The following is a 15,590-nucleotide window of genomic DNA, read 5'->3' on the forward strand; positions in this document are numbered from 1 at the left end:
GCCAGAATAATTTGGCCTCAATTGTAAACATAAGCAGTATATTCCTCACTTACAGGCTAACTACGCAACTTTTAAGCCGTATAAACAAGAATTTATAATATTTGAAAGCAAATTCAAGTGAAAACGCTCCCTAAAGTGCCTGGCGTTGTAAATATTATCAGTTTTCTGGTTATTTCACGGCTTCCCACTGGTAATGTCTGTGATTAAAAACGGCAGGATATGTAGTAAGAATCTATTTACTTTTATTTCAAGTGTATCTTCCAAGTTTCTAATCGTTTCTGGAAACTCTAATTGTGTATTTTAAGAGTTTTACCACAAGTAGAGAGTGTTCTTACAAGTATGTACTGGAACCGTAATTATTTCACCTGAGTCATACCAAAGACGCCAGAATAATTCGGCCTCAATTGTAAACATAAGCAGTATAGTCCTCCCTTACAGGCTTTCTGCACAAATTTTAAGCCGTATAAACAAGAATTCCTAATATTTGAAAGCAAATTCAACTGAAAACGCTCCCTAAAGTGCCCGGAGTTTTAAATATTATCAGTTTTCTCGTCATTTCACGGCTTTCCACGGGTAATGTCTGTGAATTAAAACGACAGGAAATGTAGTAAGAATCTATTTACTTTTATTTCAAGTGTATCTTCCAAGTTTTTAATCATTTCTGGAAACTCTAATTGCGCATTTTAAGAGTTTTACCACAATTAGAGAGTGTACTTACAAGTCTGTACTAGAACCTTAAGGATTTCACCTGAGTCATACAAAAGACGCCAGAATAATTTGGCCTCAATTGTAAACATAAGCAGTATAGTCCTCACTTACAGGCTAACTACACAACCTTTAAGCCGTATAAACAAGAATTTATAATATTTGAAAGCAAATTCAAGTGAAAACGCTCCCTAAAGTGCCTGGCGTTGTAAATATTATCAGTTTTCTGGTTATTTCACGGCTTCCCACTGGTAATGTCTGTGATTAAAAACGGCAGGATATGTAGTAAGAATCTATTTACTTTTATTTCAAGTGTATCTTCCAAGTTTCTAATCGTTTCTGGAAACTCTAATTGCGTATTTTAAGAGTTTTACCACAAGTAGAGAGTGTTCTTACAAGTATGTACTGGAACCGTAATTATTTCACCTGATTCATACCAAAGACGCCAGAATAATTCGGCCTCAATTGTAAACATAAGCAGTATAGTCCTCCCTTACAGGCTTTCTGCTCAAATTTTAAGCCGTATAAACAAGAATTCCTAATATTTGAAAGCAAATTCAACTGAAAACGCTCCCTAAAGTGCCCGGAGTTGTAAATATTATCAGTTTTCTCGTCATTTCACGGCTTTCCACAGGTAATGTCTGTGAATTAAAACGGCAGGAAATGTAGTAAGAATCTATTTACTTTTATTTCAAGTGTATCTTCCAAGTTTTTAATCATTTCTGGAAACTCTAATTGCGCATTTTAAGAGTTTTACCACAATTAGAGAGTGTACTTACAAGTCTGTACTAGAACCTTAAGGATTTCACCTGAGTCATACAAAAGACGCCAGAATAATTTGGCCTCAATTGTAAACATAAGCAGTATAGTCCTCACTTACAGGCTTTCTGCACAAATTTTAAGCCGTATAAACAAGAATTCCTAATATTTGAAAGAAAATTCAAGTGAAAACGCTCCCTAAAGTGACCAGAGTTGGAAATATTATCAGTTTTCTGGTCATTTCACGGCTTTCCACGGGTAATGTGTGTGATTAAAAACGGCAGGAAATGTAGTAACAATCTATTTACTTTTATTTCAAGTGTATCTTCCAAGTTTCTAATCATTTCTGGAAACTCTAATTGCGTATTTTAAGAGTTTTACCACAAGTAGTGAGTGTTCTTACAAGTATGTACTGGAACCGTTCGTATTTCACCTGAGTCATAGGAAAGACGCCAGAATAATTCGGCCTCAATTGTAAACATAAGCAGTATAGTCCTCCCTTACAGGCTTTCTGCACAAATTTTTAGCCGTATAAACAAGAATTCCTAATATTTGAAAGCAAATTCAACTGAAAACGCTCCCTAAAGTGCCCGGAGTTGTAAATATTATCAGTTTTCTGGTCATTTCACGGCTTCCCACTGGTAATGTCTGTGATTAAAAACGGCAGGAAATGTAGTAAGAATATATTTACTTTTATTTCAAGTGTATCTTCCAAGTTTTTAATCATTTCTGGAAACTCTAATTGCGTATTTTAAGAGTTTTACCAGAATTAGAGAGTGTTCTTACAAGTCTGTACTAGAACCTTAAGGATTTCACCTGAGTCATAGGAAAGACGCCAGAATAATTTGGCCTCAATTGTAAACATAAGCAGTATAGTCCTCACTTACAGGCTAACTACACAACTTTTAAGCCTTATAAACAAGAATTTATAATATTTGAAAGCAATTTCAAGTGAAAACGCTCCCTAAAGTGCCCGGCGTTGTAAATATTGTCAGTTTTCTGGTTATTTCACGGCTTCCCACTGGTAATGTCTGTGATTAAAAACGGCAGGAAATGTAGTAAGAATCTATTTACTTTTATTTCAAGTGTATCGTCCAAGTCTCTAATCGTTTCTGGAAACTCTAATTGCGTATTTTAAGAGTTTTACCACAAGTAGAGAGTGTTCTTACAAGTATGTACTGGAACCGTAATTATTTCACCTGAGTCATACGATAGACGCCAGAATAATTCGGCCTCAATTGTCAACATAAGCAGTATAGTCCTCACTTACAGGCTTTCTGCACAAATTTTAAGCCGTATAAACAAGAATTCCTAATATTTGAAAGAAAATTCAAGTGAAAACGCTCCCTAAAGTGACCAGAGTTGGAAATATTATCAGTTTTCTGGTCATTTCACGGCTTTCCACGGGTAATGTGTGTGATTAAAAACGGCAGGAAATGTAGTCAGAATCTATTTACTTTTATTTCAAGTGTATCTTCCAAGTTTCTAATCATTTCTGGAAACTCTAATTGCGTATTTTAAGAGTTTTACCACAAGTAGTGAGTGTTCTTACAAGTATGTACTGGAACCGTTCGTATTTTACCTGATTCATAGGAAAGACGCCAGAATAATTCGGCCTCAATTGTAAACATAAGCAGTATAGTCCTCCCTTACAGGCTTTCTGCACAAATTTTAAGCCGTATAAACAGGAATTCCTAATATTTGAAAGCAAATTCAACTGAAAACGCTCCCGAAAGTGCCCGGAGTTGTAAATATTATCAGTTTTCTGGTCATTTCACGGCTTTCCACGGGTAATGTGTGTGATTAAAAACGGCAGGAAATGTAGTAAGAATCTATTTACTTTTATTTCAAGTGTATCTTCCAAGTTTTTAATCATTTCTGGAAACTGTAATTGCGCATTTTAAGAGTTTTACCCCAATTAGAGAGTGTTCTTACAAGTCTGTTCTAGAACCCTAAGGATTTCACCTGAGTCATACAGAAGACCCCAGAATAATTTGGCCTCAATTGTAAACATAAGCTGTATAATCCTCACTTACAGGCTTTCTACTCAAATTTTGAGCTGTATAATCAAGAATTCCTAATATTTGAATAAAATTCAAGTAAAAACGCTTCCTAACGTGTCCGGAGTTGTAAATATTATCAGTTTACTGGTCATTCCACGGCTTTCCACTGGTAATGTCTGTGTTTAAAAACGGCAGGAAATGTAGTAAGAATCTATTTACTTTTATTTCAAGTGTATCTTCCAAGTTTCTAATCGTTTCTTGAAACTCTAATTGCGTATTTTAAGAGTTTTACCACAAGTAGAGAGTGTTCTTACAAGTATGTACTGGAACCGTAAGTATTTCACCTGAGTCATAGGAAAGACGCCAGAATAATTCGGCATCAATTGTAAACATAAGCAGTATAGTCCTCACTTACAGGTTTTCTACACAAATTTTAAGCTGTTTAAATCAGAATTCCCAATATTTGAAAGCAAATTCAAATGAAAACGCTCCCTAAAGTGCCCGGAGTTGTAAATATTATCAGTTTTCTGGTCATTTCACGGCTTCCCACTGGTAATGTCTGTGATTAAAAACGGCAGGAAATGTAGTAAGAATCTATTTACTTTTATTTCAAGTGTATCTTCCAAGTTTTTAATCATTTCTGGAAACTCTAATTGCGTATTTTAAGAGTTTTACCACAATTAGAGAGTGTACTTACAAGTCTGTACTAGAACCTTAAGGATTTCACCTGAGTCATAGGAAAGACGCCAGAATAATTTGGCCTCAATTGTAAACATAAGCAGTATAGTCCTCACTTACAGGCTAACTACACAACATTTAAGCCTTATAAACAAGAATTTATAATATTTGAAAGCAATTTCAAGTGAAAACGCTCCCTAAAGTGCCCGGCGTTGTAAATATTATCAGTTTTCTGGTTATTTCACGGCTTCCCACTGGTAATGTCTGTGATTAAAAACGGCAGGAAATGTAGTAAGAATCTATTTACTTTTATTTCAAGTGTATCTTCCAAGTCTCTAATCGTTTCTGGAAACTCTAATTGCGTATTTTAAGAGTTTTACCACAAGTAGAGAGTGTTCTTACAAGTATGTACTGGAACCGTAATTATTTCACCTGAGTCATACCAAAGACGCCAGAATAATTCGGCCTCAATTGTCAACATAAGCAGTATAGTCCTCACTTACAGGCTTTCTGCACAAATTTTAAGCCGTATAAACAAGAATTCCTAATATTTGAAAGAAAATTCAAGTGAAAACGCTCCCTAAAGTGACCAGAGTTGGAAATATTATCAGTTTTCTGGTCATTTCACGGCTTTCCACGGGTAATGTGTGTGATTAAAAACGGCAGGAAATGTAGTCAGAATCTATTTACTTTTATTTCAAGTGTATCTTCCAAGTTTCTAATCATTTCTGGAAACTCTAATTGCGTATTTTAAGAGTTTTACCACAAGTAGTGAGTGTTCTTACAAGTATGTACTGGAACCGTTCGTATTTCACCTGAGTCATAGGAAAGACGCCAGAATAATTCGGCCTCAATTGTAAACATAAGCAGTATAGTCCTCCCTTACAGGCTTTCTGCACAAATTTTAAGCCGTATAAACAGGAATTCCTAATATTTGAAAGCAAATTCAACTGAAAACGCTCCCGAAAGTGCCCGGAGTTGTAAATATTATCAGTTTTCTGGTCATTTCACGGCTTTCCACGGGTAATGTGTGTGATTAAAAACGGCAGGAAATGTAGTAAGAATCTATTTACTTTTATTTCAAGTGTATCTTCCAAGTTTTTAATCATTTCTGGAAACTGTAATTGCGCATTTTAAGAGTTTTACCCCAATTAGAGAGTGTTCTTACAAGTCTGTTCTAGAACCCTAAGGATTTCACCTGAGTCATACAGAAGACCCCAGAATAATTTGGCCTCAATTGTAAACATAAGCTGTATAATCCTCACTTACAGGCTTTCTACTCAAATTTTGAGCTGTATAATCAAGAATTCCTAATATTTGAATAAAATTCAAGTAAAAACGCTTCCTAACGTGTCCGGAGTTGTAAATATTATCAGTTTACTGGTCATTCCACGGCTTTCCACTGGTAATGTCTGTGTTTAAAAACGGCAGGAAATGTAGTAAGAATCTATTTACTTTTATTTCAAGTGTATCTTCCAAGTTTCTAATCGTTTCTTGAAACTCTAATTGCGTATTTTAAGAGTTTTACCACAAGTAGAGAGTGTTCTTACAAGTATGTACTGGAACCGTAAGTATTTCACCTGAGTCATAGGAAAGACGCCAGAATAATTCGGCATCAATTGTAAACATAAGCAGTATAGTCCTCACTTACAGGTTTTCTACACAAATTTTAAGCTGTTTAAATCAGAATTCCCAATATTTGAAAGCAAATTCAAATGAAAAGGCTCCCTAATGTGCCCGGAGTTGTAAATATTATCAGTTTTCTGGTGATTGCACGGCTTTCCACTGGTAATGTCTGTGATTAAAAACGGCAGGAAATGTAGTAAGAATCTATTTACTTTTATTTCAAGTGCATCTTCCAAGTTTCTAATCGTTTCTGGAAAGTCTAATTGCGTATTTTAAGAGTTTTACCACAAGTAGAGAGTGTTCTTACAAGTATGTACTGGAACCGTAATTATTTGACCTGAGTCATATGATAGACGCCAGAATAATTCGGCCTCAATTGTCAACATAAGCAGTATAGTCCTCCCTTACAGGCTTTCTGCACAAATTTTAAGCCGTATAAACAAGAATTCCTAATATTTGAAAGCAAATTCAACTGAAAATGCTCCCTAAAGTGCCCGGAGTTGTAAATATTATCAGTTTTCTGGTCATTTCACGGCTTCCCACTGGTAATGTCTGTGATTAAAAACGGCAGGAAATGTAGTAAGAATCTATTTACTTTTATTTCAAGTGTATCTTCCAAGTTTTTAATCATTTCTGGAAACTCTAATTGCGTATTTTAAGAGTTTTACCACAATTAGAGAGTGTACTTACAAGTCTGTACTAGAACCTTAAGGATTTCACCTGAGTCATAGGAAAGACGCCAGAATAATTTGGCCTCAATTGTAAACATAAGCAGTATAGTCCTCACTTACAGGCTAACTACACAACTTTTAAGCCGTATAAAAAAGAATTTATAATATTTGAAAGCAAATTCAAGTGAAAACGCTCCCTAAAGTGCCCGGCGTTGTAAATATTATCGGTTTTCTGGTTATTTCACGGCTTCCCACTGGTAATGTCTGTGATTAAAAACGGCAGGATATGTAGTAAGAATCTATTTACTTTTATTTCAAGTGTATCTTCCAAGTTTCTAATCGTTTCTGGAAACTCTAATTGCGTATTTTAAGAGTTTTACCACAAGTAGAGAGTGTTCTTACAAGTATGTACTGGAACCGTAATTATTTCACCTGAGTCATACCAAAGACGCCAGAATAATTCGGCCTCAATTGTAAACATAAGCAGTATAGTCCTCCCTTACAGGCTTTCTGCACAAATTTTAAGCCGTATAAACAAGAATTCCTAATATTTGAAAGCAAATTCAACTGAAAACGCTCCCTAAAGTGCCCGGAGTTGTAAATATTATCAGTTTTCTCGTCATTTCACGGCTTTCCACAGGTAATGTCTGTGAATTAAAACGGCAGGAAATGTAGTAAGAATTTATTTACTTTTATTTCAAGTGTATCTTCCAAGTTTTTAATCATTTCTGGAAACTCTAATTGCGCATTTTAAGAGTTTTACCACAATTAGAGAGTGTACTTACAAGTCTGTACTAGAACCTTAAGGATTTCACCTGAGTCATACAAAAGACGCCAGAATAATTTGGCCTCAATTGTAAACATAAGCAGTATAGTCCTCACTTACAGGCTTTCTGCACAAATTTTAAGCCGTATAAACAAGAATTCCTAATATTTGAAAGAAAATTCAAGTGAAAACGCTCCCTAAAGTGACCAGAGTTGGAAATATTATCAGTTTTCTGGTCATTTCACGGCTTTCCACGGGTAATGTGTGTGATTAAAAACGGCAGGAAATGTAGTCAGAATCTATTTACTTTTATTTCAAGTGTATCTTCCAAGTTTCTAATCATTTCTGGAAACTCTAATTGCGTATTTTAAGAGTTTTACCACAAGTAGTGAGTGTTCTTACAAGTATGTACTGGAACCGTTCGTATTTCACCTGAGTCATAGGAAAGACGCCAGAATAATTCGGCCTCAATTGTAAACATAAGCAGTATAGTCCTCCCTTACAGGCTTTCTGCACAAATTTTAAGCCGTATAAACAAGAATTCCTAATATTTGAAAGCAAATTCAACTGAAAACGCTCCCTAAAGTGCCCGGAGTTGTAAATATTATCAGTTTTCTGGTCATTTCACGGCTTCCCACTGGTAATGTCTGTGATTAAAAACGGCAGGAAATGTAGTAAGAATCTATTTACTTTTATTTCAAGTGTATCTTCCAAGTTTTTAATCATTTCTGGAAACTCTAATTGCGTATTTTAAGAGTTTTACCACAATTAGAGAGTGTACTTACAAGTCTATACTAGAACCTTAAGGATTTCACCTGAGTCATAGGAAAGACGCCAGAATAATTTGGCCTCAATTGTAAACATAAGCAGTATAGTCCTCACTTACAGGCTAACTACACAACTTTTAAGCCTTATAAACAAGAATTTATAATATTTGAAAGCAATTTCAAGTGAAAACGCTCCCTAAAGTGCCCGGCGTTGTAAATATTATCAGTTTTCTGGTTATTTCACGGCTTCCCACTGGTAATGTCTGTGATTAAAAACGGCAGGAAATGTAGTAAGAATCTATTTACCTTTATTTCAAGTGTATCTTCCAAGTCTCTAATCGTTTCTGGAAACTCTAATTGCGTATTTTAAGAGTTTTACCACAAGTAGAGAGTGTTCTTACAAGTATGTACTGGAACCGTAATTATTTCACCTGAGTCATACGATAGACGCCAGAATAATTCGGCCTCAATTGTAAACATAAGCAGTATAGTCCTCCCTTACAGGCTTTCTGCACAAATTTTAAGCCGTATAAACAGGAATTCCTAATATTTGAAAGCAAATTCAACTGAAAACGCTCCCTAAAGTGCCCGGAGTTATAAATATTATCAGTTTTCTGGTCATTTCACGGCTTTCCACGGGTAATGTGTGTGATTAAAAACGCCAGGAAATGTAGTCAGAATCTATTTACTTTTATTTCAAGTGTATCTTCCAAGTTTCTAATCATTTCTGGAAACTCTAATTGCGTATTTTAAGAGTTTTACCACAAGTAGTGAGTGTTCTTACAAGTATGTACTGGAACCGTTCGTATTTCACCTGAGTCATAGGAAAGACGCCAGAATAATTCGGCCTCAATTGTAAACATAAGCAGTATAGTCCTCCCTTACAGGCTTTCTGCACAAATTTTAAGCCGTATAAACAGGAATTCCTAATATTTGAAAGCAAATTCAACTGAAAACGCTCCCGAAAGTGCCCGGAGTTGTAAATATTATCAGTTTTCTGGTCATTTCACGGCTTCCCACTGGTAATGTCTGTGATTAAAAACGGCAGGAAATGTAGTAAGAATCTATTTACTTTTATTTCAAGTGTATCTTCCAAGTTTTTAATCATTTCTGGAAACTCTAATTGCGTATTTTAAGAGTTTTACCACAATTAGAGAGTGTACTTACAAGTCTGTACTGGAACCTTAAGGATTTCACCTGAGTCATAGGAAAGACGCCAGAATAATTTGGCCTCAATTGTAAACATAAGCAGTATAGTCCTCACTTACAGGCTAACTACACAACTTTTAAGCCGTATAAAAAAGAATTTATAATATTTGAAAGCAAATTCAAGTGAAAACGCTCCCTAAAGTGCCCGGCGTTGTAAATATTATCGGTTTTCTGGTTATTTCACGGCTTCCCACTGGTAATGTCTGTGATTAAAAACGGCAGGATATGTAGTAAGAATCTATTTACTTTTATTTCAAGTGTATCTTCCAAGTTTCTAATCGTTTCTGGAAACTCTAATTGCGTATTTTAAGAGTTTTACCACAAGTAGAGAGTGTTCTTACAAGTATGTACTGGAACCGTAATTATTTCACCTGAGTCATACCAAAGACGCCAGAATAATTCGGCCTCAATTGTAAACATAAGCAGTATAGTCCTCCCTTACAGGCTTTCTGCACAAATTTTAAGCCGTATAAACAAGAATTCCTAATATTTGAAAGCAAATTCAACTGAAAACGCTCCCTAAAGTGCCCGGAGTTGTAAATATTATCAGTTTTCTCGTCATTTCACGGCTTTCCACAGGTAATGTCTGTGAATTAAAACGGCAGGAAATGTAGTAAGAATTTATTTACTTTTATTTCAAGTGTATCTTCCAAGTTTTTAATCATTTCTGGAAACTCTAATTGCGCATTTTAAGAGTTTTACCACAATTAGAGAGTGTACTTACAAGTCTGTACTAGAACCTTAAGGATTTCACCTGAGTCATACAAAAGACGCCAGAATAATTTGGCCTCAATTGTAAACATAAGCAGTATAGTCCTCACTTACAGGCTTTCTGCACAAATTTTAAGCCGTATAAACAAGAATTCCTAATATTTGAAAGAAAATTCAAGTGAAAACGCTCCCTAAAGTGACCAGAGTTGGAAATATTATCAGTTTTCTGGTCATTTCACGGCTTTCCACGGGTAATGTGTGTGATTAAAAACGGCAGGAAATGTAGTCAGAATCTATTTACTTTTATTTCAAGTGTATCTTCCAAGTTTCTAATCATTTCTGGAAACTCTAATTGCGTATTTTAAGAGTTTTACCACAAGTAGTGAGTGTTCTTACAAGTATGTACTGGAACCGTTCGTATTTCACCTGAGTCATAGGAAAGACGCCAGAATAATTCGGCCTCAATTGTAAACATAAGCAGTATAGTCCTCCCTTACAGGCTTTCTGCACAAATTTTAAGCCGTATAAACAAGAATTCCTAATATTTGAAAGCAAATTCAACTGAAAACGCTCCCTAAAGTGCCCGGAGTTGTAAATATTATCAGTTTTCTGGTCATTTCACGGCTTCCCACTGGTAATGTCTGTGATTAAAAACGGCAGGAAATGTAGTAAGAATCTATTTACTTTTATTTCAAGTGTATCTTCCAAGTTTTTAATCATTTCTGGAAACTCTAATTGCGTATTTTAAGAGTTTTACCACAATTAGAGAGTGTACTTACAAGTCTATACTAGAACCTTAAGGATTTCACCTGAGTCATAGGAAAGACGCCAGAATAATTTGGCCTCAATTGTAAACATAAGCAGTATAGTCCTCACTTACAGGCTAACTACACAACTTTTAAGCCTTATAAACAAGAATTTATAATATTTGAAAGCAATTTCAAGTGAAAACGCTCCCTAAAGTGCCCGGCGTTGTAAATATTATCAGTTTTCTGGTTATTTCACGGCTTCCCACTGGTAATGTCTGTGATTAAAAACGGCAGGAAATGTAGTAAGAATCTATTTACCTTTATTTCAAGTGTATCTTCCAAGTCTCTAATCGTTTCTGGAAACTCTAATTGCGTATTTTAAGAGTTTTACCACAAGTAGAGAGTGTTCTTACAAGTATGTACTGGAACCGTAATTATTTCACCTGAGTCATACGATAGACGCCAGAATAATTCGGCCTCAATTGTAAACATAAGCAGTATAGTCCTCCCTTACAGGCTTTCTGCACAAATTTTAAGCCGTATAAACAGGAATTCCTAATATTTGAAAGCAAATTCAACTGAAAACGCTCCCTAAAGTGCCCGGAGTTATAAATATTATCAGTTTTCTGGTCATTTCACGGCTTTCCACGGGTAATGTGTGTGATTAAAAACGCCAGGAAATGTAGTCAGAATCTATTTACTTTTATTTCAAGTGTATCTTCCAAGTTTCTAATCATTTCTGGAAACTCTAATTGCGTATTTTAAGAGTTTTACCACAAGTAGTGAGTGTTCTTACAAGTATGTACTGGAACCGTTCGTATTTCACCTGAGTCATAGGAAAGACGCCAGAATAATTCGGCCTCAATTGTAAACATAAGCAGTATAGTCCTCCCTTACAGGCTTTCTGCACAAATTTTAAGCCGTATAAACAGGAATTCCTAATATTTGAAAGCAAATTCAACTGAAAACGCTCCCGAAAGTGCCCGGAGTTGTAAATATTATCAGTTTTCTGGTCATTTCACGGCTTCCCACTGGTAATGTCTGTGATTAAAAACGGCAGGAAATGTAGTAAGAATCTATTTACTTTTATTTCAAGTGTATCTTCCAAGTTTTTAATCATTTCTGGAAACTCTAATTGCGTATTTTAAGAGTTTTACCACAATTAGAGAGTGTACTTACAAGTCTGTACTGGAACCTTAAGGATTTCACCTGAGTCATAGGAAAGACGCCAGAATAATTTGGCCTCAATTGTAAACATAAGCAGTATAGTCCTCACTTACAGGCTAACTACACAACTTTTAAGCCGTATAAAAAAGAATTTATAATATTTGAAAGCAAATTCAAGTGAAAACGCTCCCTAAAGTGCCCGGCGTTGTAAATATTATCGGTTTTCTGGTTATTTCACGGCTTCCCACTGGTAATGTCTGTGATTAAAAACGGCAGGATATGTAGTAAGAATCTATTTACTTTTATTTCAAGTGTATCTTCCAAGTTTCTAATCGTTTCTGGAAACTCTAATTGCGTATTTTAAGAGTTTTACCACAAGTAGAGAGTGTTCTTACAAGTATGTACTGGAACCGTAATTATTTCACCTGAGTCATACCAAAGACGCCAGAATAATTCGGCCTCAATTGTAAACATAAGCAGTATAGTCCTCCCTTACAGGCTTTCTGCACAAATTTTAAGCCGTATAAACAAGAATTCCTAATATTTGAAAGCAAATTAAACTGAAAACGCTCCCTAAAGTGCCCGGAGTTGTAAATATTATCAGTTTTCTCGTCATTTCACGGCTTTCCACAGGTAATGTCTGTGAATTAAAACGGCAGGAAATGTAGTAAGAATTTATTTACTTTTATTTCAAGTGTATCTTCCAAGTTTTTAATCATTTCTGGAAACTCTAATTGCGCATTTTAAGAGTTTTACCACAATTAGAGAGTGTACTTACAAGTCTGTACTAGAACCTTAAGGATTTCACCTGAGTCATACAAAAGACGCCAGAATAATTTGGCCTCAATTGTAAACATAAGCAGTATAGTCCTCACTTACAGGCTTTCTGCACAAATTTTAAGCCGTATAAACAAGAATTCCTAATATTTGAAAGAAAATTCAAGTGAAAACGCTCCCTAAAGTGACCAGAGTTGGAAATATTATCAGTTTTCTGGTCATTTCACGGCTTTCCACGGGTAATGTGTGTGATTAAAAACGGCAGGAAATGTAGTAAGAATCTATTTACTTTTATTTCAAGTGTATCTTCCAAGTTTCTAATCATTTCTGGAAACTCTAATTGCGTATTTTAAGAGTTTTACCACAAGTAGTGAGTGTTCTTACAAGTATGTACTGGAACCGTTCGTATTTCACCTGAGTCATAGGAAAGACGCCAGAATAATTCGGCCTCAATTGTAAACATAAGCAGTATAGTCCTCCCTTACAGGCTTTCTGCACAAATTTTAAGCCGTATAAACAAGAATTCCTAATATTTGAAAGCAAATTCAACTGAAAACGCTCCCTAAAGTGCCCGGAGTTGTAAATATTATCAGTTTTCTGGTCATTTCACGGCTTCCCACTGGTAATGTGTGTGATTAAAAACGGCAGGAAATGTAGTAAGAATCTATTTACTTTTATTTCAAGTGTATCTTCCAAGTTTTTAATCATTTCTGGAAACTCTAATTGCGTATTTTAAGAGTTTTACCACAATTAGAGAGTGTACTTACAAGTCTGTACTAGAACCTTAAGGATTTCACCTGAGTCATAGGAAAGACGCCAGAATAATTTGGCCTCAATTGTAAACATAAGCAGTATAGTCCTCACTTACAGGCTAACTACACAACTTTTAAGCCTTATAAACAAGAATTTATAATATTTGAAAGCAATTTCAAGTGAAAACGCTCCCTAAAGTGCCCGGCGTTGTAAATATTATCAGTTTTCTGGTTATTTCACGGCTTCCCACTGGTAATGTCTGTGATTAAAAACGGCAGGAAATGTAGTAAGAATCTATTTACCTTTATTTCAAGTGTATCTTCCAAGTCTCTAATCGTTTCTGGAAACTCTAATTGCGTATTTTAAGAGTTTTACCACAAGTAGAGAGTGTTCTTACAAGTATGTACTGGAACCGTAATTATTTCACCTGAGTCATACGATAGACGCCAGAATAATTCGGCCTCAATTGTAAACATAAGCAGTATAGTCCTCCCTTACAGGCTTTCTGCACAAATTTTAAGCCGTATAAACAGGAATTCCTAATATTTGAAAGCAAATTCAACTGAAAACGCTCCCTAAAGTGCCCGGAGTTATAAATATTATCAGTTTTCTGGTCATTTCACGGCTTTCCACGGGTAATGTGTGTGATTAAAAACGGCAGGAAATGTAGTCAGAATCTATTTACTTTTATTTCAAGTGTATCTTCCAAGTTTCTAATCATTTCTGGAAACTCTAATTGCGTATTTTAAGAGTTTTACCACAAGTAGTGAGTGTTCTTACAAGTATGTACTGGAACCGTTCGTATTTCACCTGAGTCATAGGAGAGACGCCAGAATAATTCGGCCTCAATTGTAAACATAAGCAGTATAGTCCTCCCTTACAGGCTTTCTGCACAAATTTTAAGCCGTATAAACAGGAATTCCTAATATTTGAAAGCAAATTCAACTGAAAACGCTCCCGAAAGTGCCCGGAGTTGTAAATATTATCAGTTTTCTGGTCATTTCACGGCTTTCCACGGGTAATGTGTGTGATTAAAAACGGCAGGAAATGTAGTAAGAATCTATTTACTTTTATTTCAAGTGTATCTTCCAAGTTTTTAATCATTTCTGGAAACTGTAATAGCGCATTTTAAGAGTTTTACCCCAATTAGAGAGTGTTCTTACAAGTCTGTTCTAGAACCCTAAGGATTTCACCTGAGTCATACAGAAGACCCCAGAATAATTTGGCCTCAATTGTAAACATAAGCTGTATAATCCTCACTTACAGGCTTTCTACTCAAATTTTGAGCTGTATAATCAAGAATTCCTAATATTTGAATAAAATTCAAGTAAAAACGCTTCCTAACGTGTCCGGAGTTGTAAATATTATCAGTTTACTGGTCATTCCACGGCTTCCCACTGGTAATGTCTGTGTTTAAAAACGGCAGGAAATGTAGTAAGAATCTATTTACTTTTATTTCAAGTGTATCTTCCAAGTTTCTAATCGTTTCTTGAAACTCTAATTGCGTATTTTAAGAGTTTTACCACAAGTAGAGAGTGTTCTTACAAGTATGTACTGGAACCGTAAGTATTTCACCTGAGTCATAGGAAAGACGCCAGAATAATTTGGCCTCAATTGTAAACATAAGCAGTATAGTCCTCACTTACAGGTTTTCTACACAAATTTTAAGCTGTTTAAATCAGAATTCCCAATATTTGAAAGCAAATTCAAATGAAAAGGCTCCCTAATGTGCCCGGAGTTGTAAATATTATCAGTTTTCTGGTGATTGCACGGCTTTCCACTGGTAATGTCTGTGATTAAAAACGGCAGGAAATGTAGTAAGAATCTATTTACTTTTATTTCAAGTGCATCTTCCAAGTTTCTAATCGTTTCTGGAAAGTCTAATTGCGTATTTTAAGAGTTTTACCACAAGTAGAGAGTGTTCTTACAAGTATGTACTGGAACCGTAATTATTTGACCTGAGTCATATGATAGACGCCAGAATAATTCGGCCTCAATTGTCAACATAAGCAGTATAGTCCTCCCTTACAGGCTTTCTGCACAAATTTTAAGCCGTATAAACAAGAATTCCTAATATTTGAAAGCAAATTCAACTGAAAATGCTCCCTAAAGTGCCCGGAGTTGTAAATATTATCAGTTTTCTGGTCATTTCACGGCTTCCCACTGGTAATGTCTGTGATTAAAAACGGCAGGAAATGTAGTAAGAATCTATTTACTTTTATTTCAAGTGTATCTTCCAAGTTTTTAAT

The sequence above is a fragment of the Myotis nattereri genome (assembly GCF_964212035.1).
Source record: "Myotis nattereri genome assembly, chromosome: X".
In the NCBI taxonomy this organism is placed as follows: Eukaryota; Metazoa; Chordata; class Mammalia; order Chiroptera; family Vespertilionidae; genus Myotis; species Myotis nattereri.